Source organism: Meriones unguiculatus, chromosome 17 (assembly GCF_030254825.1).
Source record: "Meriones unguiculatus strain TT.TT164.6M chromosome 17, Bangor_MerUng_6.1, whole genome shotgun sequence".
Classification (NCBI taxonomy): Eukaryota; Metazoa; Chordata; class Mammalia; order Rodentia; family Muridae; genus Meriones; species Meriones unguiculatus.
Window position 1 is genome coordinate 44,376,098 of NC_083364.1, and position 27,782 is coordinate 44,403,879.

Below are 27,782 nucleotides of genomic sequence, written 5' to 3' on the forward strand. Positions count from 1 at the left end.
AATATATTATCAACTTTCAAAGGTCAGAGTGTTAACTGTCATTAGATCCAAAAAATAAAAAAATCTTCAGGCCAAAGCTGCTGCAGTTATTATTCAATTTATTTATTTGTATTTCTTATCTTGGTATTCTTTTGTTCCTTGGTCACACAACACCACAGTGGCCCTGTAGAAGCAAACTTTTCTAAAAAAGGGAGGTCTTAATACTGCAATCTCGTCATTTTTTTTCACACCATTCTTTGTCCATCAGTATATGCCACAGTGTAGGGCAGAAATAACTCTAACCAATCTAAATTTGTTACTGGATCATTTCCTTGTGATATGTGGTCCCCAATTTTATATGTGGCATAATTGCCTGCATGCATGGTAGGATGAGACTTCTAATCTGATCTGCTGCCAAATGGTCTAGCCATCAAATCTTGTTTGTCTTTTTAAGTTTATTTTGTTCTGATTATCTTGTTCCTAAGTAAGTGCAAGGCAGATGTTCCAAGAGCATCTTCAAGCTAGAGCTTCCTAAAGAGATCTCTGTTGTCTTTACTTGAGTCACAACTTCCAGGGGACAAGGAAGACCTTCAACAAGGGTCAGATAAGGATATCTCCCTAAAATCATGAGGGGTACAATGCTCAGGATTTTTCTGGAGAAGCTTGGAAGTAGTATTCCTGAGAGAAGATGTAAATAATTAACAAGAAATTTTCATTCCATCCAATAACCCAAAATTGTACAAATATTAAAAGCTTGACCACCACTCAAGCTTGCAACATATGGAGATCAAGACCAGAAGTGAAAGATGGTATGATGGCAATTGCATTACTCGGTTCATATTTGCTGGATCTTTGTCAAGCAACTGTGCTGGCCTTGTAACTTTCACTGTTTCCATTAGATATGATTCTACACACTGAGTGGTTTTTTGACTGCATCATTGATTAGAGTCCATGAACCAGAAAAAGAGGAATGGGCTCTTGGTAAAATGAAGAAAATCAGTTGACAACAGGTTGTTTGCTTGACTACCTAGAAATTTCTCAAAACATCTCTGTGTTAAGGAAATATGGTTTTTTGTATGGCCCATGCAAATGATTAGAGAATACTGTATATATGTATTCATGATAAGCAATTTTTTAAGTTTGACTGGACTGACTGACTGGACTGACAGTGTGCTGTGGTCAGGTGTCTTGGTGATCCACAGTGGGATCACCAAGAAGCCAGTCAATAGGCTTTAAGATGCTGGATGTCTTTTCTGGGATGAATCTTCCCTCATCTTATACCAATCTTACTGTTCAACTTTGAAATGTTATATAAGTATAATCATTGCTGATTTTCTTTGGCATGAAATAATTATATGTGTTGATGGATGTAATGCAATTTTGTAATGCATGCATATATTCTGTGATCATTAAATTGAAACAATTGGTATTTCTACCTCCTTAAACATGTGCTATTTAGTTTTACTTTGTTCAAGGTCTCCCTCTTTCAGGTCTTCATAAAATTTCTGCAAACACACCACTATAAAATATTAGAATTTATTTGTTCTATATAGTTATATTCTTATACTGTTGATTAATCTTTATTTACCTTTCTTACCCTTTGCCTTCCTAGCATCTAAAGTAGCCTTTATTTGATTCATATAAAATATACTTTTGTAGCTTTCACACATGAGGACATAATTGTCTTTCTATGCCTGACTTGTTTCACTCAAAAGAAAGTCCTCCAATTCCATCATACTGCTACAAGTGACAAAATATAATTATTTTATGAAGGCTAACTACTATTTCATTATGTATACGTACCACATTTTGAAAATCTATTTACCCATCAATGAGAACCTCTAGTGAATTCATACTGTGTCTTGTCAATAGTTCTGTAATAAATGTGAGATGGCAGATATCTTTGATACATTCCCTTCCTCTCCCTTTGATATATACAAAACTGGCATGTTCTTTTTTTTTAAATACCAGCAGTACAATTTCTGAGAAAGAAATAAAGTAATCTTATTCGTGATAGCTACAAATAAAAGCTTGTGGATACCTAACTGGAAAATGAATGATCCATAGAATAATGTCTTTATTTAAGAGAATAATCTAGATATATTTTCCAGGAAATTGAAGAAATACAAAAAGCATGGAGAATTCTGTCTTGTTTGTGCATTGAAATATCTGATATTAAAATATTCATATTTCCCAAAGCAAATTCTTAGATTAGACTTAATGCAATCTTCATCACAATATCCACAAATTCTTTTTGTAATCAAGAAAAGGCATGTCTCACAAGATTGTGAAGCTACAAAAGACTCCAGATGGCCAAGTCAATCTTGATCAAAACCAATAAATATTAAGATGCCACAATGACTAACGTCAAAACACACTACAAAGCATAGTAAGCAAGCAAAGCAGTATTGAAACGAATAGAACAATGGATCTTTTTTTTAATTTAATTTTTCTTTTTAGTTACATTTTGTTAATTCTGTGTCCCAGCTGTATCCTGCTCCTTCATTCTCTCCCCAACCCAACACTCCCTCCTTGGTCTCTTCCCTGCCCCTTTCCATGTCCACTGATAGGGGAGGACCTCCTCCCCTTTCATTTGACCCTGTTTTATCAGGTATCTTCAGGGCTGGCTGCAAAGTCCTCCTCTGTGGCCTAACAGGACTGCTCCTCCTCTGGGGGGCGGGGGGAGGTCAAAGATCCTGCCCTTGAGATCCTGTTAGAAATAGTCCAGAATAATGGATCTTAATAGGAAGTACATATATAAATTCACCCACATGTCTACCTCCAACTGATTTTCACAAAGACATAGAAAATGGGCTTTGGTAAGAGAGAGTGTCTTAAATGTTTGTTTCAAGAAAAATCATGTAACCTTATTCAGATGAAACTAGATCACTATTTCTTAGCAGTGATAAAAATTAACTTTAAGTAAATTGATAATCTAAATGTCAGACTTAAATCATGAAAACTTTTCTTTTTTTATTTTATTATTATTTTTTTATCAGTTACATTTTATTAACTCTGTATCCCAGTCGTGTTCCGATCCCTCATTCCCTCCCAGTCCCTCCCTCCCTCCCTCATCTCCACCGTGCCCCTTTCCAAGTCCACTGATAGGGGGAACCTCCTCCCCATTCATCTGATCCTGTTTTATCAGGTATCTTCAGGACTGGTTGCAAAGCCCTCCTCTGTGGCCTAACAGGACTGCTCCTCCCTTCGGGGGTGGGGAGACCAAAGAGCCAGTCATTGAGATCCTGTTAGAAATAGTCCTTGTTCCCCTCACTTTGGGAAACCAATTGGTTACTGAGCTACCACAGGCTACATCTGAGTGGAGGTTCTAGGTTATATCCATACATGGTCCTTGGTTGAATGTCAGTCTCAGAAAAGACCCTGTGCCCAGATATATTTGGTCCTTGTGGAGCTCCTATCCTTTCCCCATCAGACTAACTCCCCTTCTTTTTTATGATTCCCTGTACTCTGCCAAAGGTTTGGTCATGAGTCTTTGCTTTGAAAACACTGCTAGTTAAAGTCTTTCAGATGTGCTCAGTAGACTCCTGTCATACGTTCAATGCACATCCCATCTGTCTTTCTAAACGAGGATTGATCATCTTACCCCATCTCCGCTCAATTGATTATCTTTTTTAGGTGTATAGATTTCATTATGTTTATCATATCTTATAGGCCTATATAAGTGAGTATATCCCATGTTTGTCTTTCTCCTTCTGGGATATTTCACTCAGAATGATCTTTTCTAGATCCCACCATTTGCCTGCAAATTTCATGATTTCCTCCTTTTTGATTGCTGAGTAGTATTCCATTGTGTAAAAATACCATAATTTCTGTACCCATTCCTCCGTTGATGGACATCTGGGTTGTTTCCAGGTTCTGGCTATTACAAATAAAACTGCTATAAACATGGTTGAGCAAGTATCCCTTTTGTGTACTTGAACGAACTTTGGGTATATACCTAGCAGTGGTATAGCTGGGTCTTAAGGAAGCACTATTCCTAATTGTCTTAGAAAGCGCCAGATAGCTTTCCAGAGTGGTTGTACCAGTTTACATTCCCACCAGCAGTGGAGGAGGGTTCCCCTTTCTCCACAACCTCTCCAGCATGTGTTATCGCTTGAGTTTTTCATCTTGGCCATTCTGATGGGTGTAAGGTGATATCTCAGGGTCGTTTTGATTTGCATTTCCCTGATGGCTAATAAGGATGAGCATTTCTTTAAGTGTTTTTCTGCCATTCGATATTCCTCTGTCGAGAATTCTCTGTTTAGCACTGTTCCCCATTTTTTAATTGGATTACTTGGATTGCTGCTTTTCAGCTTCTTTAGTTCTTTGTATATACTGGATATTAGTCCTCTGTCAGATAAAGGGTTAGTGAAGATTCTTTCCCAGTCTGTAGGCAGTCGTTTTGTTTTGATGACGGTATCCTTTGCTTTACAGAAACTTTTCAGTTCCATGAGGTCCCATTTATTGATTGTTGCTCTTAGAGCCTGTGCTGTTGGTGTTCTGTTCAGGAAGTTGTCTCCTGTGCCAATGAGTTCTAGGCTGTTCCCCACTTTCTTTTCCAATTGATTTAGGGTATCTGGTTTTATGTTGAGGTCCTTGATCCACTTTGACTTTAGTTTTGTGCAGGGTGATAAATATGGATCTATTTTCATTTTTCTGCATGTAGACATCCAGTTGGTCCAGCACCATTTGTTGAAGATGCTGTCTTTTTTCCATTGAATGGATTTGGCTTCTTTGTCAAATATCGAGTATTCATAGGTGTGTGGATTTATTTCTGGGTCTTCAATGCGGTTCCATTGATCCTCCTTTCTGTTTCTATGCCAATACCATGCAGTTTTTATTACTGTTGCCCTGTAGTACAGCTTGAGATCAGGAATGGAGATACCTCCAGATGATCTGTTGTTGTACAGGATCGTTTTGGAGATTCTGGGTTTTTTGTTTCTCCATATGAAGCTGATAATCTTTTTTTCAAGGTCTGTAAAGAATTGAGTTGGTATTTTAATGGGAATTGCATTGAATCTGTAGATTGCTTTTGGCAGTATGGCCAATTTCACAATGTTAATCCTACCAATCCATGAGCACGGGAGATCTTTCCATCTTCTGATATCTTCTTCGATTTCTTTCTTCAGAGACTTGAAGTTTTTCTCAAACAGGTCTTTCACTTGCTTGGTTAGAGTCACACCAAGGTACTTTATGATATTAGTGGCTATTGTGAAGGGTGTTGTTTCCCTAATTTCTTTCTCAGCCTTTTTGTCTTTGGTATATAGGAGGGCTTCTGATTTTTTTGAGTTGATTTTGTATCCTGCCACTTTGCTGAAGGTGTTTATCAGCGGAAGGAGTTCTCTGGTTGAATTTTTGGGGTCGCTCATGTATACTATCATATCATCTGCAAATAGTGACACTTTGACCTCTTCCTTTCCGATTTGTATCTCCTTGATCTTCTTTAGTTGTCTTATTGCTCTGGCTAGGACTTCAAGTACTATGTTGAAGAGATATGGGGACAATGGGCAGTCTTGTCTTGTCCCTGATTTCAGTGAGATTGATTTAAGTTTCTCTCCATTGAGTTTGATGATGGCTATAGGCTTGCTGTATATTGCCTTTACTCTGAGGTAGTGTTTGTCTTTGTTGCATAGGTGTGTTTCTTGGATGCAACAGAATGTTGGATCCTGTTTCCTTAACCATTCTGTTAGCCTGTGTCTTTTTATTGGTGAGTTGAGTCCATTGATATTGATAGATAATAGTGACCAATGCATGTTAGTTCTTTTTGTAATGGAGTCGGTGATCTAACCCTGTTTCATTGCTTGTTTTCTTTTCATTTTTGTTGGGATATTATCTGTATGCCCTGTTTTCTTGGGTGAATTTGTTTTCATTGGATTGGAGTTTTCCTTCTAGTATCTTCTGTAGGGATGGTTTGCTGTGTAGATATTGTGTAAATTTAGTTTTGTCATGGAATATTTTGTTTTCTCCATCTATGTTGATTGAAAGCTTTGCAGGGTATAGTAGTCTGGGTTGACATTTGTGATCTCTTAGAGTCTCCATGATACTTGCCCAGGCCCTTCTGGCTTTCATAGTTTCTGATGAGAAGTCCGGTGTGATTCTGATAGGTCTACCTTCATATGTTACTTGGCCTTTTTCCCTTGCTGCTTTTAATATCTTTTCTTTGTTCTGTAGATTTAGTGTTTTGACTATGATGTGACGTGATGTGTTTCTTTTCTGGTCTAGTCTATTTGGAGTTCTGTAGGCCTCTTGTATATTTATGGACATCTCTTTCTTTAAGTTGGGAAAATTTTCTTCTATGATTTTCCTGAAAATATTTTCTGGACCTTGGAGTCTGAAGTCTTCTTTTTCATGAATTCCTATTATTCTTAGATTTTGTCTTTTCATAGCATCCTTGATTTCTTGGATATTTTGTGATTGGAACTTTTCTGATTTTACTTTTTCTTTGAGAGAAGTATCCATTTCTGCAAGTGTGTCTTCAGCTCCAGAGATTCTCTCTTCCATCTCTTGTATTCTGTTGGTGATGCTTACTTTTGTGGTTCCTGATCTTTTCTCCAAGTTCTCCAGCTCAAGGGTTTTCTCATTTTGTGTTTTCTTTATTGATTCTAATTCTGTTTTCATGCCTTGCACCATTTCTTTCATGTGTTTGAATTTGAATTCCTGTCTCTCTATGATGGCCTCTATTTCTTTTTTCATTTCCTTCTTATATGCCACTAATTTTTCCTCTATTTGTGTATCTATTTGTTTGGCTATGTTTGCCTGTGTTTATTTAAGGATATTGTCTATTTCTTCTTTCTTTGCCTCCAATTGACTGGCCATCTCTTTGAAAGACTTGTTCATTTCCTCCTTATGAGCCTCAAATAATTGGGCAAGCATGGCTTTAAAATCATTTTCCTGTGCTTCTGCTGAATTGGAGTATCCATCGATTTGGGGGTTTGCTGGTGAAGTCATGATGTCCTGATTTATGTTGGAAGTGTTCTTTCGCCTACCCCTGGCCATTGGCTTATCTGAAACCTTCCCTGTTTGTTTTTGGATTCTGCAGATCAGACTGGTGCTGTCTCTCTCTGGTGTCTGGAGAGTTCTTCAGGAAGCTGAGCACTCTCAGCGTGTGCTGAGGACTAGCTGTACCTGTGGGAGGAAAGTACGCAGGCGCAAATGGGGCAAATGCAAGCGTGTGTGCGCGCGCATATGTGTGTCTCTGTGTGTAAGTGTGCGTGGATGTGTTTCTCGAGGGACAGAGTGATGGCTAATGTTGAACCCTTGAGTGTGTGGGAGGGGCTCTGCACTGTATATGTCGCAGGCGCTAATGATGATCGCAGTGCAATTTCTGGCATTAACTGCCTTAACTCCTCAATCAGGCCCACAGGGCAGGAACTTCCATGTCCCTAGTGCCCCTCTGTTTCCCAAAGTGGGTATGTGGGTGGGAGGGGAGTTTGATGCCTGGCTTCTGATTTAGAAGGACCCAGGATCTGGGGAACTGCAGATTCTCAAGGGTGCACTCACTTACAGGCAGGTCTCTTGGCAGAGATCATGGTATCCGGGGCTCTCTGCTCTCTGGTTTGGCCCTGCTTCTTTGATGTGCTCCGCCAGTTCTGTGCTGCTGTCACTGCCAGGTTCTGAGGTCTTGCTGCAGCTGGAGATTTCAGGGTGGTCACTTCAGCAGGGATGGGGTAACCAGGCTCTCTGTTCTCTGGTTTGGCCTTGGTTAGTCTTAAACTGGAGGGCTGATGTGCCCCGCCAGCTCAGTGCTGCTCCGCCACCAGGTTAGAAAGTCCTGCTGTAACTGGAGACTGGGTCGCTAGTCCCAATGCTTTCTGGGAAGTCCTGGGGTCTCTTCGTTGTGCTCTCCAAGCTTGGGAGGCCCAGCGCCTGGTGTGTCCAGTTTGTATGACGTTTCTGCCTGGTTTTGGTGAGTATATAGCGTATTCTCTGTCACTGTGGGATTGGGCAGGCCGTACCCTCAGTGATGGCGATCCTGCGGAGCTAGTATGGTGTCTAGCAGATTCGCGCCCTGGGAGGATGGGAAAAGTTTTCTAAATTAAAGATATAAGTTGTTATTAATCCCTAACAACAGAAGTTTATTATTATTATTTGCATTTCATTATCTCAAGGTCTTCCCACCACACAATCTTCTAGAGGGTTAATTAACTCATCATTCCTATTTCCTGCACAAGGAAAGGCAATAAAAACTTCAGCTGTGTTTTACAAAAGACCAGAACCTTACAACAGCGTTTCTCACTATAGCGCGAACCTGCATGACAGTGTTTTACTTGATTCTAGGAAGAGGGCGCCCTCTTCCAGACACTACCAGACTTACCATATAAATAAGTTAACTATAAATCTTAGGATATCTGTCTAGGTAGGTGAAAGTATATTTTATTGGAATCCCCAACCAGAGGAAATACACTTGAATACAGCTAAGCTTGGGAAACATTTTTACGGTTAACACTTGATATTCACAACGTTAACCACCCCCTGGGTTATCATAGTTAAGCCATCTTACACAACAGTCTCCTTGATCACTCCCATCCCCTCATCTACCAAGTAGTAGGTATGGTATCATGGTTAGGTATAAATGTGGACCCATGGATTCCAGACACCTGAATAGCATCATTCACGAGGGGCTTGAGTCTGATAATTAACTCGCAGGGATAACCAAGCCAAGGCCCAAAACACCCACAAGTACCCATACCTGGCAAACTGGGAGCCATCTGTGCTTTCCCAGCATGTGGAGAACAAACACCTTTGATACATTTAAACTGATTTGCTGCAATTTAAGATGTCTCTAATCTCATCATTTTCCTGCTTTTCCTTCCTCCTCCGGGTGAAATGCTGTTGACATTCTGTGATGAAAATGTGATTGGATGTTGTGTGAACTTTACTGGGTTTCCTTATCAGAGGAGACTAAGTTAGTGCCAGATGTAAACATGTTAGCTCACAATAGTGATTTGATTTCAGATATAAAGAAAGCTCCTGGAGATTGGATCAAAAAATGACAATGATTCTGGGCTGCTGCTTTGCAGGTGGAGGCAAATGTGCTGGGAAAGAGGAGGAGCTTCTGTGGGTTGGAAGTGTGCATGAAAGGGATCAAGGGAAAGAGATGTGACCTAAGAATTACTTATAACAAAGGTGCATATCCTTACAAGTAAGGTATGATAATAGGTATGTTTTTTCTTGTTTATGAATGAGTGTAAGTTAATTGGTATTTCCCATCTTAGAGCAAGGACTTGAGCAAATTTTAACCTTGTTTACAAGGTGATACAAAGGATATACCTATTCTGCAAATATTTATTAACTATCTATTACGTGCAAGATATGGATGCAATGACTGTTTGATGGGGTACATGTATTCCAAGTATCGGTCCAATGTGGAAGGCAACAGCATTATCTCATTCCGTGGAAAAATAATGTAGAGAGGTGAGGTTGCACCATCACAGAGCTCCTAAGTGTTACTAAAAGTTTGCACCCAGCCAGTTATGACATTATTTTTGTGGCTTTAACCTTAAGCTACAAGGAAAAAAAATGCTTGAGGAACAATGGGGCAAGAAATGTAAGAAAGGAGATAAATAAGGCAGAGTTTGTGTTTAAACCCATCTAGGAGTGAAGGTCAGGAATGAAGAGAGAGAGTCAGGGTTATTCTTAGCTCTCAACGTGACTACATCTGAAACTAACTAAAACCCAAGCAGTTGGGTATACCTGCAAGAGATGTTTTCTTAATCAGATCATTTGAAATGGAAGACTCACTTTTATTCAGGATCTTTTGGAGTAAGAAGATCCACCTTTAATTTGGGCCACATCTTCAGCTGGAAGCCTTTGTATAAGGCATGGAACAGGCAAGCTTGCTTACTCTTGCTTTCCCTGGCAAGTCTATTCCTTCACTGGCATTAAAACCTCCTTTTTTGGATTCTGGTGTATAGTGAAGAACAGCTGAATCATCCAGCCTTGTGGATTGAACAACTACTGGATTCTTGTAACTTCTTTTAGTAGACAGCCATTGTTGGACTAGCTGGACCACAGCCTGCAAGCCATTCTAATTAAATTCTCTCTCTCTCTCTCTCTCTCTCTCTCTCTCTCTCTCTCTCTCTCTCTTTCTGTGTGTGTGTGTGTGTGTGTGTGTGTGTGTGTGTATTCTGTTCCTCTAGAGAACTCTGACTAATACACAGGCATTACTTTCTTAGTAATCATTTGTGTTAATGATTCCTTCTTTTATTAAACAAAGTGAATGTTTAATAGACTTAGCTACTTCTATTCAACCTACCTAAGATTAATTCAGAAGTAGTTTTCTTAATATATTTTACTGGATAATAACTTAGCCAGATGGTTACTAATTTGATATAGAAAGCATAAGAAGACTCCTACTTGGTGTAGGATGTATCTTTTACCATTCTTCCTGGATTTTTTTTTCAGCAAATATTATCATAAAGGATTAAGCCATTTGTTGGTCAGTAACGTATTAGTTTATACTGCTTTATCGGTTCCCTAAGAGAAAGCACCAAGCCAGAAGAGGGGGACGTGACACTGGGGACAAGTAGGTTATCTCTGGTGGAAGTCAGAGGAGATAATGGGAAGTGTGGACCACGGTCAGCTAGGCAGTAGAGTTATACTAGGAAAATGGGTAAAAGCATTATAGTTTGCTCTGTGTGTAGCCCAATGCTGCAATCAAAGCCCTAGTACTAGTGATTTTGGACGTATAGTTTCAGGACTATATTTTCATGAGTTCCTTGAATAGATCCTTATATTTGGGTGAGAATATCAACATTTCTACTTTGAATCTTTCTGTGCAAAACACAGAATGGGTGAGAAAATTTTATAATTTAGAGATAATCCAATTTTCTCCAGTGTCTGGATTAAGAGCCAGGGTGCCCTTTTTCTCCATTTGCACCCCTAATATATGCCCTTTTGCATGATGGAGCTTCTCAGTATTATCTTACTAACGCAAATTTGAAAATCTTGCCAACAGACCCATGCACCTTGCAGAAACATGTTCACATTGGTTGGGATGGTACCTCCCTTCAACTTCTCCTCTTTCTGTGAGTGAGATCTTCCCCCTATGTTTTTCAGACTCTTCTCAAGGATAATTAACCAGATTCCATAGCACATATCAAAGACTGCAAGATTTAAAAAGTAAAAAGAAATGGTACCTTGTTAACTTTGAATCTCAGAGAAATAATGAATGCTCTTAGCTGTAAACACATCTCATGAAATATTTTTTTTAATTTTAAAAATCTGTTTACTTAAAATACAATGAAATCACTTCCCTTTCCTTTTTTGCTCCTTCCCATGTGGCTTCATGTACCCTCCCAAGAACAGGCATGACTCTTTTTTAACTGTTGTTATTATGTATGCATTCCAATAAATAAATAAATACAATGTGCTGAGTCTTTCAGTTTTGCTTCTGTGTCTATGTTTCCAGAGCTGACTGCTTAGTATTAGAAATACAGTCAAGGACTCATCTTTGGGGAATACTAATCCTTTTTTTTTTTTCATGTAGATGATGATTTCACATCTATGTTGGGATGTCAGCTATCATTGGAATTGAAACAGGTATTGTTTAGGCTGCCATATCATTGAGATTTCCTAAGACAGCCCCCTGTCTAGTCTACAAGGCAAAGCAATCTCACAGCAGACTTTCTGGTCCTCTGGCTCTCACAATTATTCTGTCTCCTCCCCACAACCGCAGCCCCCACACCCACTTTCCATCTCTAAGGCCTAGGTGCAGGAATTGTGTTGCAAATGTTTCAGTGTGGGCTGGGCTTCTGGGGGCCATTTGTCCTCTGCATTTTGACAAGTTGTGGCTTTCTATAATGATCTCCAGCTGCAAAACAAAGCTTCTTTGATGAGGGTGAGATCCACACTTATCTGTGGGTACAGGGTAAGTATTTAGAATGCAGTTAGGCATTATACTGGCTTACACTACTTTTTTGTTATTCATCTGATATTACTTTTTTCATACAATATGTTTTGATCATATTCTTTTGTTTCCTCTACTTCTCGATTATCCTCATCTCCCTACTCACCCAAGTCCATGTTCTTTCTCTGTTGCTCTCTCTTGAAAACAAAAAACACGGGAAAAAATCAAAATCAGAACAAACAAACAAAAACCAATAACACAAAACATACTAAAGTAAAACAAAACAACGTAAAAACATTAACTCTCATGGGCTCTATTTTGTCTTGGACAACTACTTCTTGGCAAGTGTCCTGTCCTGGGTACTGTTGCTATGCCTAGTGACACTTATTTGAAAAAATAAAAAATAAAATCATTTCCAAGCAGGCATCAATAATAAACACAATAGCAAGTGCAATGGCAAATGGCTTCTTTGTTTGGAGTGGGACTTTGTGTTCACTTCATCTCTATGCTGAGATTTTTGTCTGTCTTGAACTTGTACAGGCCTGTTCTTCCTGGCACAGTCTCTGTGGGTTCGTATGTGTATAATCTCTGTGGTATCCTATAAACACTAGTTCCTATGAGCCATCTACCACTGTGGTTCTTGTAACTGTTTCACTCCCTCTTCCTCCATGAGCCTTGAGAAGAAGGTTTTCATGAAACATCTACTTAGGGCTGAGTGCTCCAAAGTCTCTGTCTGCACACTGTGAAGCTGTGGATTTCTGTATTAATTACCATCGCCTGCAAGAAGAAGCTTCTCTGATGAGCGTTGATCAATGCACTAATCTGTAGTATAGCAGTATGTCATCAGGAGTCATTTTATTGATATGTTCCTTGTCTCCTATTAAAATTTAACTTGGCATCTGTGTTTTATATGACAGAGATGGAGGAGCACAGGCTTTTGTGTTTGGAAGAACAGAATTTAAACCTTAGAGCTGCTAGCTGCGAATGTGTGTGTCTTTGGAACAATTTCTTGGGATCTGCTAGCCTGATTCTTCCCTTTTACGGCACTAGATCAAATACCAATCACAGGGTTAAGGGAGTATATTAGGCAAGCTAATATATGAACTAGCTAGTAGATTATTGGCAAACAGACACTAGTGAATGACTGCCAACTCTATCTGGGACATTACAGCAGTCCAGTTTTCCTGAAAGAGCTGGAAATGCTTATGTTTGATAGGAATTAATCCCACAAATTTTAATTGATGCCCATAGTCTAGAGGTATGATCAATATTTACATTTTATGTAAATTTCACTGTTTGTAACTTATAGGGGTTTAGGGAGTTGTTTTCGTATGAAAGTTTACATACTATACAAAGACTGTTAGTTGTTCTGAAAAATCTGTTCTTTAAAATGTCACTTGCATTCCTGTGTGATTCCCAAAGATGTGTGCAGTGGCTCTACCTGTAGCTACCCTCCTTTACTTCCATTGGTTTAAGAAAGTTTTCAGATCACAGTTCTCTGCCCATCAGCCCTGCGTCTCTCTGCCTCTGCTTCTGTTTTTATCTTGGCCATCCGTCTATTTTTCTGCATCATGCAAATACAGGCACATCTGAGAACACACATGCACAAATCCATCCTCTTACTCACCTGCCCTTGCCTCTGAAGAAAGAGCCTATATGTTTGTCTCAAAGAGAATACAGTAGGTAGGTATTGAGGCATTTTTTTAAATTGTATTTTCTATTTAGAAAAGAGAGAGAAATAGAGAGAGAATGAAAAAGGAAGAGAGATAACCCCCAAGAAAGTCAAACTATCTATTTATTTAGTTATGTGTTTTGGGTTGCATTTTGCATTAATCGCCGCCACACACAGGAGCCCTGCAATTTATTATTGGTGATAAGTGTGGACAGTAGCTATTATTTTCTCTCCCTGTTCTAAAATGTGGCATCGTGGGACACTTAGATTTATAGAACATGCATTATTCAAAACTCTAGTTCTGGGATGGCTCAGCAGGAAGACTCCCAGCTATTTCCATAACCTTTCTTCAAAATTTCTCCTTACTGGCTTTCTTCCCTTCTGTATCACAGTGTTAGAAATCACTCAAAACCCAGAACTAGGCGAATTGATCATGGGACTCTATCAGTACAGTATCTTTCACAGCTAGGAATGAATAAGAACCCCTTATTCTACAAAATTTACAGGAACACTCTGGAAGAAGCAAGTCAGTTTCCACTGAATGTAATGTGACTCACACTTCATTCTCTTGTAAAGCCCTTAAGAGCCAAAGGCACAGAACTTATATTCTTTCACTAACCTGACCTTACTGACATCAAAAAGAATTCATCTTCAATCATTTAAAGATATCAACGCACTATCTCAATGTCATACATGTGCAAAACATTTTGGGGAAGAAAAACAAATCAACAAACTAAGAAGGAAATAAAATTAAAAATCAAGAGAAAAAATATACCCATAAGCATATAGGAACTCTGACATATGTGATATTAATGAATCTATGAGTACAAACTTTTTAGAACTGTGAGAACACTTCAAAGAGTAACAATACTTTGCGGAGTTTTACTAGAGACTCTACCTCTGAATTGGTCACAATTAAAAGATATCTGGCTGGTTCCATGTAACAGATCCATATACAAAGGTTCAGAATGTGTCAGAAAGGTACAGGTGCAAATAATGGTATTTGAGGTAACACGCCTTTGGAAGAAGAGTGTAAAGGGCATTTCAGTGTCACAGTAACTTAAGAAGAATCAATAGAACAATGCAGAAGGTGCTCTCACTGCCCCAACCAGTAAATGATGCAGAAGGTATGACTGAGACTTGATAGGCTAGGGTCAGATGGAAGAGGAGGAGGACCTCCCCTATCAGTGGATTTTGGGAGGGGCATGGGTGAAAAAGAGGGAGGGAGGGCAGGATTGGGAGAAGATGAGGGAGTGGACTACAGCTGGGATACAAAGTGAAAAATTGTAATAAAATAATTTTTAAATACACATAAAATGTGCTCAAGATGGTTGTTTAGTAAATTTAATCTTATTTGGCTTTGGTTGATATGTCTTCATCTTTTACTTTCTTCTAATTGGTGAAAATATGACTTTCTTAAGAGAGAGAGAACCATCTCTCTTATTGCACAGCTCCTAAATATTAACCTTGTGCCATCACCCATACTCAGTTTTGTTCATATGAGACAATCATATACTAATATCAGTTATAGGTCAACTACCATACTGTATATATTTTATATATTTAATATCTTAGTGAATTTGTATAGCACTGAGTAAAATTTCAATATTGACTACATTTTTGAGATATTGAAAAGTTAGGAGAAAGTGTTAAAACATTTCTCAATATAGAAATTTGGTTTTCAATATTCGGAAGGGTAAGACATTGTAACACAGAAAAATTAGAATTAACTCAGGGATACATGTTGTGATTTCCCATAGTTCCCTTATATAAAAGCAGTGTAGAATAAACCAGGAAGAAACACACTACTCCATGAGCTCAGGCTTTTTGTAGTTTCTACTCTATACGTTGACCCTTATCCATGTCCAATTCAATATAACAAGATGGCAAAAGTCTAGGTGGTTTAGGGTTAAGTCTATAATGCCATGTGCTAACATTGAGCATATTACCTATATAGGAAGAGTGATTGTATTGAGGCTTTTCTATGATGATTAAATTAAAGACTGCATAACAGTTTCTGATGCACAATAAAGTTCTGTGGATCTTGGACAAATGGAAACTTAAAGAGGATTTTCTGAACTAGAAATAAGCAGTAGCAATAGACAAGAGTAGAGGAGAATCCTAGGTCCAGGTCCTGTTAAGTTAAAAAGGTAGAGAGAGAGAGAGAAGGAGGAAGAGAGAGAGAAGGGAAAAGAAAAAGAGAATGGGGAGAAAGAGAGTGGCGGTAGAGAAAGGACTTGGAACTCTGCTTCTGTCTCCTTCAGTCAGTTTATAATTCCCTAGGGAAAACCAGAATGACACTTCAGACTATTTGAATATCCTTGGATTCTAATTGGAGAGAATGAGAATACGCTACCCATAGGATTTGAAATGTAACCTGTTTCATGGGAATTCTGAGTAGAGTCTCTCTCCAACATAGCTACTTTCTCTTTACACAGCTTGACACATAGCAGTTTATTCTGATAAATGATATGGTTCTCATCCTTAAAACAGGCTCCTTTTATTTCATTGTAGCTTGATAGGGAATGGAGGAAATAAGGCAATTGAAAGTACTTAAAAGTTGTCTTCACTGTTGCCTTTGTGTTAGAGCTCCTGGTAAGACTAAGACCCCAGATCAGTGTCTTAAGGAAAGAACAAATTTGATTCAGTGGGCTAAAAAGCCTGCTTTCAGAAAATATAAGAAAATCCTTACACTGACCAATGAGTTATTTAAGAATATGTTTAAATTGACACGAATGTCTACGTTTTCCACTCCTGACTAGACAGAAACTTGATTTGTAAAATACGGATTATAAAGATTTTTTTTCCTGTTTGCACTACTGATACATGTTCATTTGAAGTATGTATATAATATTCATTTCAACACCTACTTATTGCTAATCTTAATATTTAAGCAAAGTATTTTTCATCTTTTCTATATTCATGTATTCAGTGGCACTATTAAAACACATAGAGCAATGTAGGTTAATACATAATTCACTACGCACAACCAAAAATGTTAAATTTAACTTGATTGTATACATTTACTCAATTGTATACACTAAAAACCTGCTTACTGACAGGTAGATCATAGTGGAATTTTTAATTAAACCTTTCTAGGAATTTTCAAATTGTTTGATTAGGCATAACTTGTATCCTATACTCTACTAGTATGAACTTTTACTTGATAGTGCTACTGAGAAGGAAATGGTGTACCAGGCTTCATCATAACTTTGACATAGCAAACCCTGTCCACTAAGGGTTTTTAGTGATGTGTCCACTAAGATGATAACCATTGGATGGCTGTGTCCTGATAATTAGAGGATATTTTATTGTTAGATACAATGTCAGGAACACTTAATCCAACATTTTAGCTTCTGTTCAACTAAATAGAAATTACCATAGAAGCAGTCTAGAAGCAGAGAGATGATTTATTTGTTAAGGTGCCTGATACCCAAACATGAAGACCTGAGTTCAAATCCCCAAGACTCATATAAAAAGCTGGGAAGGGGAGCCCACAGCTGGAATCCTTGTGCTGAGGAAAAGGGGGTGAGCTGCAGAGATAGGTAGAACCCTAATGCTCACTAGTTAGCCAGGATTGTTGAACAAACAAGTTCAGTTTCAATGACAGACTTTTTCTCAAAATGTAAAGATAGACGACAATATAGGAAATACACCTGAGGTTTACTCTTAGCCTCTAGAGACATGTGCCTGTGCCTATACACACACACACACACACCACACACATACACACACACACACACACACACACACACACACACAGAGAGAGAGAGAGAGAGAGAGAGAGAGAGAGAGAGAGAGAGAGAGAGAGGCCTATAGAGAGTATACATGTATACAGCAAAAAATATTCTGGCTATCACTGTGTTGCTGGATGTACTGAAAATGTTTTCGGTACCTTGTACAAACACCATTCATTAGAAAGGTATATTTAAATGGATGGACTTTTGTTTGTTGGTACAAACAATTTATGCATTTAGACATTAGCAAATAGACTTATTGGTAGGCTTCTGGAATTAAAGTTCATCCTCTGACGCTTGTGATTTACATAATGACTTGTAGCCAAGTTTCCTTATCCATAATACAGGAGTATTATTGGTAATTATAATGTTGAATACGTGAATACATTTTATAGTAGATTCATAGCATAAGCCATATATATGTAATTTTGGACATAATACATACTGTATTAATGACCATGATTAACAACATACAATTGTTCATTTTAGTGTCTCACTAAATCATAGTAAATTGCCTCATTAGGTAGTAAAGATAGTCTATGGATACTTCCACATGAAGCTTTCACTTATCGCCAGTGTAAAAACCGTATCACATGTTCTAGCTGTGCTTCTCAGCTTCTTTGCTATTTCTAGAATGCACCTGAAACCCCGAGTCAGCGTCAATTGCAGCTATCATGCCCATATTACCGTTCATTCCTTCTTGACATTGTATACTCTCTACCCTTCTGTGACATACTAGGTTGTCTTCTAGGAAATCATCACTTGTAGAATGATGCTACCCCAACAGCAGAAATGGCAGATTGGCAGGCAAGAGGGATAAAGAAGCAACATGATACTCTGAAGCAGCTTACCTTGAGCTCCTTGGCCTGTCCACATCATCATCAGGGTACCAGGACAGGGGAAATTACTTGTGCGTGTGTGTGAAATTACTGCTATACCTTAACCAGCACTGTGTTGAGTGATGAGTAACTGCCATTTCTGCAAACACGTATCGGGTTCCTGTGACTTTGTTGAAATTAAACACTGTATGGAAACTTTTTTTTTTAAATAAAATCTTCTTTTATTAAAGGTTAAAGTGCCCTGTATGAAAGTTGAACCTTCTCTAATTACATCTGTCACTTGATTCTTCTTCAAAGCTGTAGATTTATTAATTTAGTCTTATATATAAGAAGGTAGTCATGAAAGTATTTTCAAAAAGTTTCTTCTATATATTTTCTCAGACACATTTTTTGAGACTTGAAGCCTCATTAGAAGTTTTAAACACTAGAGTCATATTAGAATGTCTAAGAATTCCTATATGTAAGAGTGTTTAAGGCCTCACATGGAAGAAGATATCATTAATAGCCAAAATATAACAGTGAAATGTGCTGAAGAAAAGTTCTGATAATTGTCTTTAATGTACTGATTTTTTTCTAAGTCTTCAGTGATAATATTTGCTATTTAAACAGAGATCTTATTTGTAGCCAGGACTTATGGTATGCAAATGTTGTTCTATATCATTCATTTGCTTTATACTTATTGGTCATGAATATGGATGTCATTTATGCCTGCAATTAAGATATCGTCTAGTAATTTACACCTGAATTCAATTACAATCTTAAAATAGGTGCTCCACTGAGACTTTACAAAGTAAACCTCAGTACTTTCATTCCCATATTTATGCTAAGCTATAACAGCAACAAGTTTCAGTTTCTCACCATCAGATCCTCTTGTCCTGACACAGACAATCCTATAGGCTTTCTTTTAAGTTTCATCACCTTAGTATCATTTAATTATATACCATACTTGATAAACATCATAGTTCTGCTGAAAGAAGAAAACCACAGATTATTTGTCTGATATTTCTATAACACATTTACAATACTTCCGTGCTATTAATACTTTGCAACCCTTTTTCCTGCTAAAATTTGTGGCTCAGGAAAACAGATATCCATGTAATCCATACTGACATGTTTGTCCTAGATGGACACAGGATGGCTCCCTATACGAGTGAAGAAGAAAAAAAAAAACGCACTATAAGAGATACCACAGAAAATAAAACTGTTATTCTCAGTGCTGGTTTTGAAATGTAGTTGTTAAAAATTGAACTAGTTGACTTAGGTAGAAAAATATAATTATTGCCTTTAATTATGACTGCATAAGAGATGTATACCCAATGCCTGTAACGCCGTCTGAAAAACACTAGAAAGATGTTTGCATCATTCGTGACTTTATGTGAGTTCTTCTCCGTCTGTCTCAGGGTAATGAGTTGGTATATTTATTTTGACATTGTAAAGGAGCACTACAGTATCTAGCTCAAAGACAAACTAGTACAAGCCTCTTCTGCTTTATTACACTGGAAGTTTACAACGAGATCACATTCACATGTGCCCTAACTTTCTTCCACTTAACCCCGTCATCTGCACAGGGGGAAAGGAGCTCGTTATTTAACTCCCTATCACATTTCATGCACATGTACCTTGGCGATTTTCACTCCTATGTCAGTATTTTATTTCTTGAAAAGAAAACAAAAAGATGATGAACAGAACATAGACCATGTAAAGGAATAAATAAATGTGATTTCATTGTAAGTAAATGACTATATGTTTATTATTCCATGACCCCTTCCTGATGAGGACATGTTTCTGGCTGCTCAATTTTTTTTCTTTTTTTTTTTTTCACGTAATAAAAAGAAACAACAACAACAAAAAATTAGTCTTGGTTTTTTAAACATTTATTTTCTTTTATTTTTATTAATTACAGTTTATTCACTTTGTAAACCAACTGTAGCCCTTCTCTTGTCCCCTCCCAATTCTACCCTCACTCCCTCTTCCCCACCTATGCCCCTCCCCCAGTCCACTAACAGAGGAGGTTCTTCTCCCCTTCCATCTGATCCTACTCTATCAGGTCTCATCAGGACTGGCTGCATTGTGTTCCTCTGTGGACTGGTAAGGCTGCCCACTCACCTCAGGGGGAGGTGATCAAAGAGCCAGCCACTGAGTTCATATCAGAGATAGCCCCTGTTGCCCTTGCTAGGGAACCCACTTGGACACTGAGCTGCCATGGGCTACATCTGTGCAGGGGTTCTAGGTTATCACCATGAATGGTCCTTGGTTGGAGAATCAGTCTCAGAAAAGATCCCTGTGCCCAATTTTTTTTTCTCACATTGTAGAGCTCCTGTCCCCTCCAGGTCTTTCTTTCTCCCTCTTCTTTCATAAGATTCTCTCTACTCTGCCCAAAGTTTGGCTCTGAGTCTCAGCCTCTGTTTTGATATCCTGCATGGTAGAGTCTTTCAGAGGCCCTCTGTGGTAGGCTCCTGTCCTGTTCCCTGTTTTCTCCCTCTTCCAATGACCATCTCATTTGCTTTTCTGAATGAGGATTGATGATCTTACCCTGTTTCTTGATTAGCTTCTTTAGGTGTACAGATTATCCTATATTATACTTCTAATATATTCCTTTGTGTCTTTCTACTTCTGGGATTCCTCACTCAGGATGATCTTTTCTAGTTCCCACCATTTGCATGAAAACTTCATGATTTCCTTGTTTTAATTGCTGAGTAGTAGTCTATTGTGTATATATACCCAAATTTCTGTATCCATTACTCAATTGGGGGACATCTGTGTTGTTTCAGCTTCTGGCTATTACAAATAAAACTGCCATGAACATTATTATTATTATTATTATTATTATTATTATTATTATTTAATTTTGTGTGTTTGTGTATGACTGTGTTGGTCTGATCATATGAATGCAAGTTACCACTTTGGCCAGAAGATGGTGTGAAATTTTCTGGAGCTGGTGTTCCATGTGTTTGTGGTATAAGAAAGAAGGCTAAGCAAGCCAGTAAACAGTACTCCTTCATGGTATCTTCTCTAATTCCTGCCTCCAAGATCCTGCCCTGCTTGTGTTCCTGTCTTTCAGTGATGGACTGTAATCAGGACAGAAGAGCCAAATAAGCCCTTCCCTCCCAAAGTTTCTTTTGGTTATGCTATCTTATTGAAAGAATAGAGATCTAAGTAGGAAACTCTCTCTCTCTCTCTCTCTCTCTCTCTCTCTTTCTCTCTCTCTCTCTCTTCTAGGTTGCACCTCTTAAGCCTATGCTTGTAAAAGGCCCAAACTGTCCTTCTGCTGATTTTTTTAATAGATCTATGTAAGACCTCCTTACTTTTTAAACCAAAGTTGCATGGACTAGTATGCTTTTCTGTCAGATGTCTTAGACCTATTGTATCAGTACAAGAAGTTACTAAAGGCTGGGTAATTTATAAGCAATGAAAAATAATTTTAATAGTTACATAAGCTGTGAAGTTCAAGGCAACATACTGACATTCTCTCATATTTCCATTAACTAAATTTCCACAGTGTCAACTGTAAATATTTTCTCAGATGTTGGATTTCGATGCTAAAGGTATCCATTAATCGGTCAGAAGCTTTTTGCCTGGAATGTGTTCTAAGTTCCATCATGACATATGTGTTTATTTTTTATGATTGAGAAAGGAAAAGGAGGGAACAAATTCATGATGAGAGAAACAATAAATGCTCCCTGGGTACTTTTTTTTTTTTTTCCAGTGAAGGCTCTGTCTGAATGTAGGATGTGTTCCCACCCAGTCCTGCACAGCCTGTGAACACCACCGTTCAGCCATGCTCCTCTGAGAATGTGAGGCTGTCATCATCACTCTAACACTTGCATAATTACACATAATACATGTCCAATCTGCCAGTCTAAATGTGCAGAGCTGACATTCCGGCACGCTTCTGTGTGTTCCAACTCTTCTTCCACACCATGCAGCACCTCTCAGGAAAGCTGTTGAGTAATCCATAAAGACCCGTGAGTCACTGTTAGGTAGCCTGAAGGAACAAGGAAATGGAGAAAGAAATACAGCAATTACTCTGGGGGCTCAGCTATGCTAATTAGGCTGTGGGGTTTGAGCACATACGAAACACACCTGGGTAAAAACTGTTGCGTTTTTCCATTCCCCAAAATTATACAATCTGCATGCCAAATACACATTAAAGTGAGGAGCCGACACTTACCATGAAGCTTTGTATAAATGGAGTGAAAACAAGAGGCAACCGTTTGTTGTTCTCTTACAATGATTCCAATAATGAACAAGCATTTTGTGCATGTATGCATCTATACTATAAAAATGTATGTCTGAAGACAAGTTTGCAGGACAAGCAACATTTTATACTTTTGGAGATGAGACTTGTATCTTGGTATTTAGCAAAGTCTCCATAATTAAAAATCTAAGAAAAAAATTATTTCTGCCTCTAATATTCATAAGTGTTTTAACACACAGCACTGCTTTCCAAGGATTTTGTAGATAGTGAATGGTGTCAGCATGTGAGGGCAAAAGTCAGGTCTCTGGAGATGATTCAGGTAAGCAGTCTTATATATTTCTTTTAGTGTGATGGCTCTGGGTTCCCAGCAGATGAAGCTGCCATTATATTGCCCCCACTACAGTACTGGATGAAGACGTGTTGTTTTGTGAGTCATGCTGAAATGGAAAAGAAGTGGTTGAGCAGTGGATAGGAAAGAAATTTGGTTCCCCTGACCTTGTATTGAAAGTTCTTACCTTGAAGTTGTCCCGAGTCTTTCTGAATAACGAGGGCTGTCAGGAGGGAGACTGATAAAGACTGAATGTCTAACACTGACAACAATAACATTTCATCATTGGTAAAAATGTCCCACAAGGGGCTGATAATAAACCCAGGGATCATGCATGACTTACTCACATAATGGCACTGGCTCCCGCTCAGATCAGCTTCAGAAGAGAGCAAAGAACTGGCTGGCAAAGCGTTTCTGCTCCATCAGCGAAGACATCTTTGTCCAGCAGAGAAGTTGATGGAATGACACTACTTGAATCCTTTCTTTCTGTATTTGTCAGAAGATGGAAGGATGGAAGTTTAAGGCAAGATTTAACATCCGCATTAACTTTTATGTGAAATATGGAATTTGGTGATTATTCCGTAAGTTGGGACATGAAATAGGCTTTCTTTAAAAGCAGCAAAATGAAGATATAGCTAATTTGGTATTCAAGAAATGACTATATAGAGACCCACTTACATCTGGGCCATGTATAGTATAGTTTGAACTTTAGCATCATCACTCAAGGATTTTGTGGGGATTGAGCATGTAAAGATATGTTTTATCTGAAGGCTTTGCTTTGCACTTTGAGAGAAAACCAAAAGAAAACCAACTGTTTAGGCACTGCCAGTTGCTGAATATACAATACACATCTAAATGATCAGCAATATTAAACAAAAATGGGGAATTTATTTTTCTGCGGGTGGAAATGTAATTTGGTACAATTATTATAAAAAGCTATTAAAGTGCAAAATATGTGGTTGCTTTTATTTAGCAAGTCACTAAGTATAGTATTTATATTGGAATGCTCATGTAAGTTCATAAGGAAATATATGTACCCGTGTGTTATTTTCCCTTTTTATAAAAGGGAACGTGTTATCTATTAGAAGTAGGTATGCTTATTTGTGCACATAAATATATATCCTATATCATTTATCACAGTGACCAAAAGAGTAAGTAATCCCAATTAATTAAACATGTATAAATTATGGAAAATTCAGAAGACAGATACACATACATACTTAAAAATCATTAAGTGGAGAAAAAAAACTAAGGTATAGTGCTATTTTATAAAATCAATTCAGAAAATGTGTATGTATATATAGTTTTACAAACTGTCATATATTAGAAAAAAATAGTTATGTGTCAGATCACATTTAGTGAAATGATAGATCATTTGAAATTGACACATAATTAACATTCAACATGATTTTCGTAAAAAAAAAAATGTGTACTCCTTTATTCAGAAAAAAAAAAAAAAAAAAAGAAACAGATACATTTCAATAGGAAAACCAGGGAGCAAACAAAAAGAGGAGAACAGCGACCCAAGCTGAGGGAGGTTCTTGATGCTAAACAGAAGGCAGTGAGTGCTATTGGGTCTCCAATGCATGACAGAGAAAAACCTTAAGGCCTCAAAAGCACAAGGCAAAACCCTTAGGAGCCAGCTTAGCATTATTTACGAATTTTTTTGAGTCACTGAATAATTTCATGTTTTTTCTGTGTTTCATACTCACTGATATTCTCTCCTGCCTCCTGGATCAGAAAAACACCTGGTATCAGAGCAAGCTTCAGCTTTGAATGCAGCTGCCTCATAAAATGTTATGATCTGGAGCACAAGAGTTGAGCAAGATGGAGCTTGAGGCAACTTAACATCCCTAGATGTTTTATGAAGAACAGAACTCAGCAATTTCAGCTTAGAGATACTAGTGACCAAAGCTTATAAAATATACATTAGGAATTATTAAGAGGAGGTAAAGATTGATAATAGCATTCTCCTTAAAGGGCTAGCTCTGTAGAACTAACTGTTTTGGAATCTTACATCGGGCTTGATTTTCTTTGAAAACATAAAACACTTTTTTTTCAGCAAATATTTATGGACCATGAAAAGATAAAATTAACCCTAGATTAACGTGAATAACTTTGCTGAGGTAGAATTTAATGATTTCAAAACATTCTGTTATATTTGTCATTGTGCAACCACTTTAGTAACTGTTGATTTTGAGAAAATAATAAGTACTAATAACCAATAAAAGAAAGTTTCAGGAGCAGGCTGTTTAAATAGTTTCAAAACACTTCCCTAAATACAGCTTTTTAATTGCAAAGGAAAAATTAGAAGTTCCATCACTATTTAACCTGGTGAAAATATTCATAATCATTTGATCCAAATTAACAAGCAGCAGGTATAATGGCACAGGCCTCAGATTACAGCACTTAGAAGGCTAATACAATAGGCTAAGACAATAAATAAATTTCTACCCTAAATATAGATATTTATCAATAATTACATTATTATTAATTATTTGAAAACGTTGAACATGCATACAATATGTTTTGATCATCTTCTATTCCTCTCACAGATTCATCTCACAGCTCCTAGATTCATCCCTCAGTCCCGCAACCCCTCCCAACTTCATGTTCTCTCCTTTCCCTTTATTATATAAACCCAGCAAGTCTACTGTTTTGTATCTATGTATCTACAGGTGCGGGCCACCCACTGGAATATGGTCGCCCTGCTAACGGCCACACCTTTAAAGAAAACTGACTTTCCTTCCCCCAGAACACATCAACTGTAAATAGCTTTTCAGCCTGAGGTGTAGGCTGGAGTCTTGGCACCCTGCATTCCATAGTGTTCACTGTCTTGATCTTCTGCAGGGCAACTGCACCTGGGGAAAGTTCATGAACGAAGGAGCTGTCCTGTCCAGAAGACACTGTGTCTCTCCAGCTCTCCCTGACTTCTGGTTCTTTTACTCTTTCCTCTCCCTCTCCCATAATATTCCCCAAGTCTTTTGGGGCAGGAGCATGGCACACATGTCCTATTTGTGGCTGAGCATTCCACTGACACTTAAGCTCTGTACTTTTATCAGTTTTGAGTTTTTGTAGTAACCACTGCTCACTACACAAAGAAACTTCTATAATGAATCTAAGAGCCGAACCAAACTATGTGCATAAATATACAAATTTAGAATGTGATTAAATCATACATATTTAAAATCACAAAATTTGAAACGTCTCTATACCCATGAAATCATCACTGCAATTAGGAAAACTAACATATTTATTACCCACCAAACTTTCTTTACGTCGCTTTAAAACACTCTCCTTTCTACACATTCATCCTCAAGTAATTATTCACCGGCCTTCTATTAGCAGGAATTAATTCATATTTGTAATAATTTCATCCCAGTAACTCAACAGACATACATACTTTCGTCAGGTTTTTTTTTTTAAATGTATCTATAACATATTCATTTTCATTGCTAGCTAGGAAAACGTGTGGGTATATGATAATCTGTTTATCCACTTAGCAACTTATAGAATTACAAATTATTTCTAGTTTTAAGCTTTACAAATAAATCTATAAATGTCACTGTTTTTATTTCATAATTTATTTTCTTTTTTTATCATTGGTTACATTTTATTAATTCTGTATCCAAGTGTATCCCATTCCCTCATTCCCTCCCAATCCCAACCTCCCTTTCTCATCTTCTCCCTACCTCTTTCCAAGTCCACTGATTGGGGAGGACCTCCTTCCCTTTCATCTGACCCTGTTTTGTAAGTTATCTTCAAGACTGGCTGCAAAGTCCTCCTCTGTGGCCTAGCAGGACTGCTCCTCCCTTGGGGTTTGGGGAGGTCAAAGAGCCTGCCATTGAGTTCCTGTCAGAAATAGTACCTTTTCTCCTTACTAGGGGAAACAAATTGGTTACTGAGCTACCATGGCTAATATTATCTAAGGTTTTACCTAGGTGCCTGTCTCCTTTTTTCTTGGGTGAAATGTCTAAATGAAGTTTTACATTTTCAACAACAGTGTGTGAGAAATGCAAGTCTTCATGTTCTTATCAGTCTAATAAGTGTGGAATGCTGTTTCCTAATGCATTTCATCTGACTTTCTTTAGTTTTCATGTGCTCAATGGCCAGATGCAGGTATCTTCAGGACTGGCTGCAAAGTCCTCCTCTGTGGCCTAACAGGACTGCTCCTCCCTTGGGGGTGGGGAGATCAAAGAGCCAGCCATTGAGTTCCTCTTAGAAATAGTCCCTATTCCCCTTCCCGTGGGAAACCAATTGGTTACTGAGCTACCACAGGCTACATCCAAGCAGGGGTTCTAGGTTATAAACATACATGATCCTTGGTCGGAGAAACAGTCTCAGAAAAGACTCTGTGCCCAGATATATTTGGTCCTTGTGGAGCTCCTATACTTTCCACATTATACTAACTCCCCTTCTTTCATGATTCCCTGCACTCTGCCGAAGGTTTGGTTATAAGTCTTAGTATCTGCTTTGATACTCTGCTAGGTAGAGTCTTTCAGAGGCCCTCTGCAGTAGACTCCTGGCCTGTTTCTTGTTTTCTTCTATGTCCAATGCACATCCCATTTGTCTTTCTAAGTGAGGGTTGATCATCTTACCCCGTGTCCTCTTTCTTGTTTATCTTCTTTGGGTGTATAGATTTCATTATGTTTATCATATCTTATAGGTCTATATAAGTGAGTATATACCATGTGTGTCTTTCTCCTTCTGGGATACTTAACTCAGAATGACCTTTTCTAGATCCCAAATAAATAAAAATACAAATAAAGCTGCTACAAACATGCTTGAGCAAATGTCCTTGTTGTGTACTTGAGCAAATTTTGGGTATATACCTAGCAGTGGTATAGCTGGGTCTTGAGGAAGCGCTATTCTTAATTGTCTGAGAAAGCACCCAGATTGATTTCCAAAGTGGTTCTACCAGTTTACATTCCCACCAGCAATGGAGGAGGGTTCCCCTTTCTCCACAACTTCAACAGCATGTGTTGTCACTTGAGTTATTCATCTTTGCCATTCTGATGGGTGTTAGGTGAAATCTCAGGGTCATTTTTATTTGCATCTCCCTGATCTCTAAGGATGTTGAGCATCTCTTTAAGTGTTTTCTGCCATTCTATATTCCTCTACAGAGAATTCTCTGTTTAGTGCCATACCCCATTTTTTTATTGGATTTCTTGATTTATTGCT

The 27,782-nt window shown here is 38.1% G+C and overlaps 1 protein-coding gene across 3 annotated transcripts in view; it reads left to right on the top strand.

Moving 5' to 3' along the window:
• Lsamp (limbic system associated membrane protein) overlaps positions 1-27,782 on the top strand; it is a 2,252,234-nt gene that overhangs the window by 1,488,425 nt on the left and 736,027 nt on the right. The gene's annotated exons all lie outside the window — the stretch shown is intronic.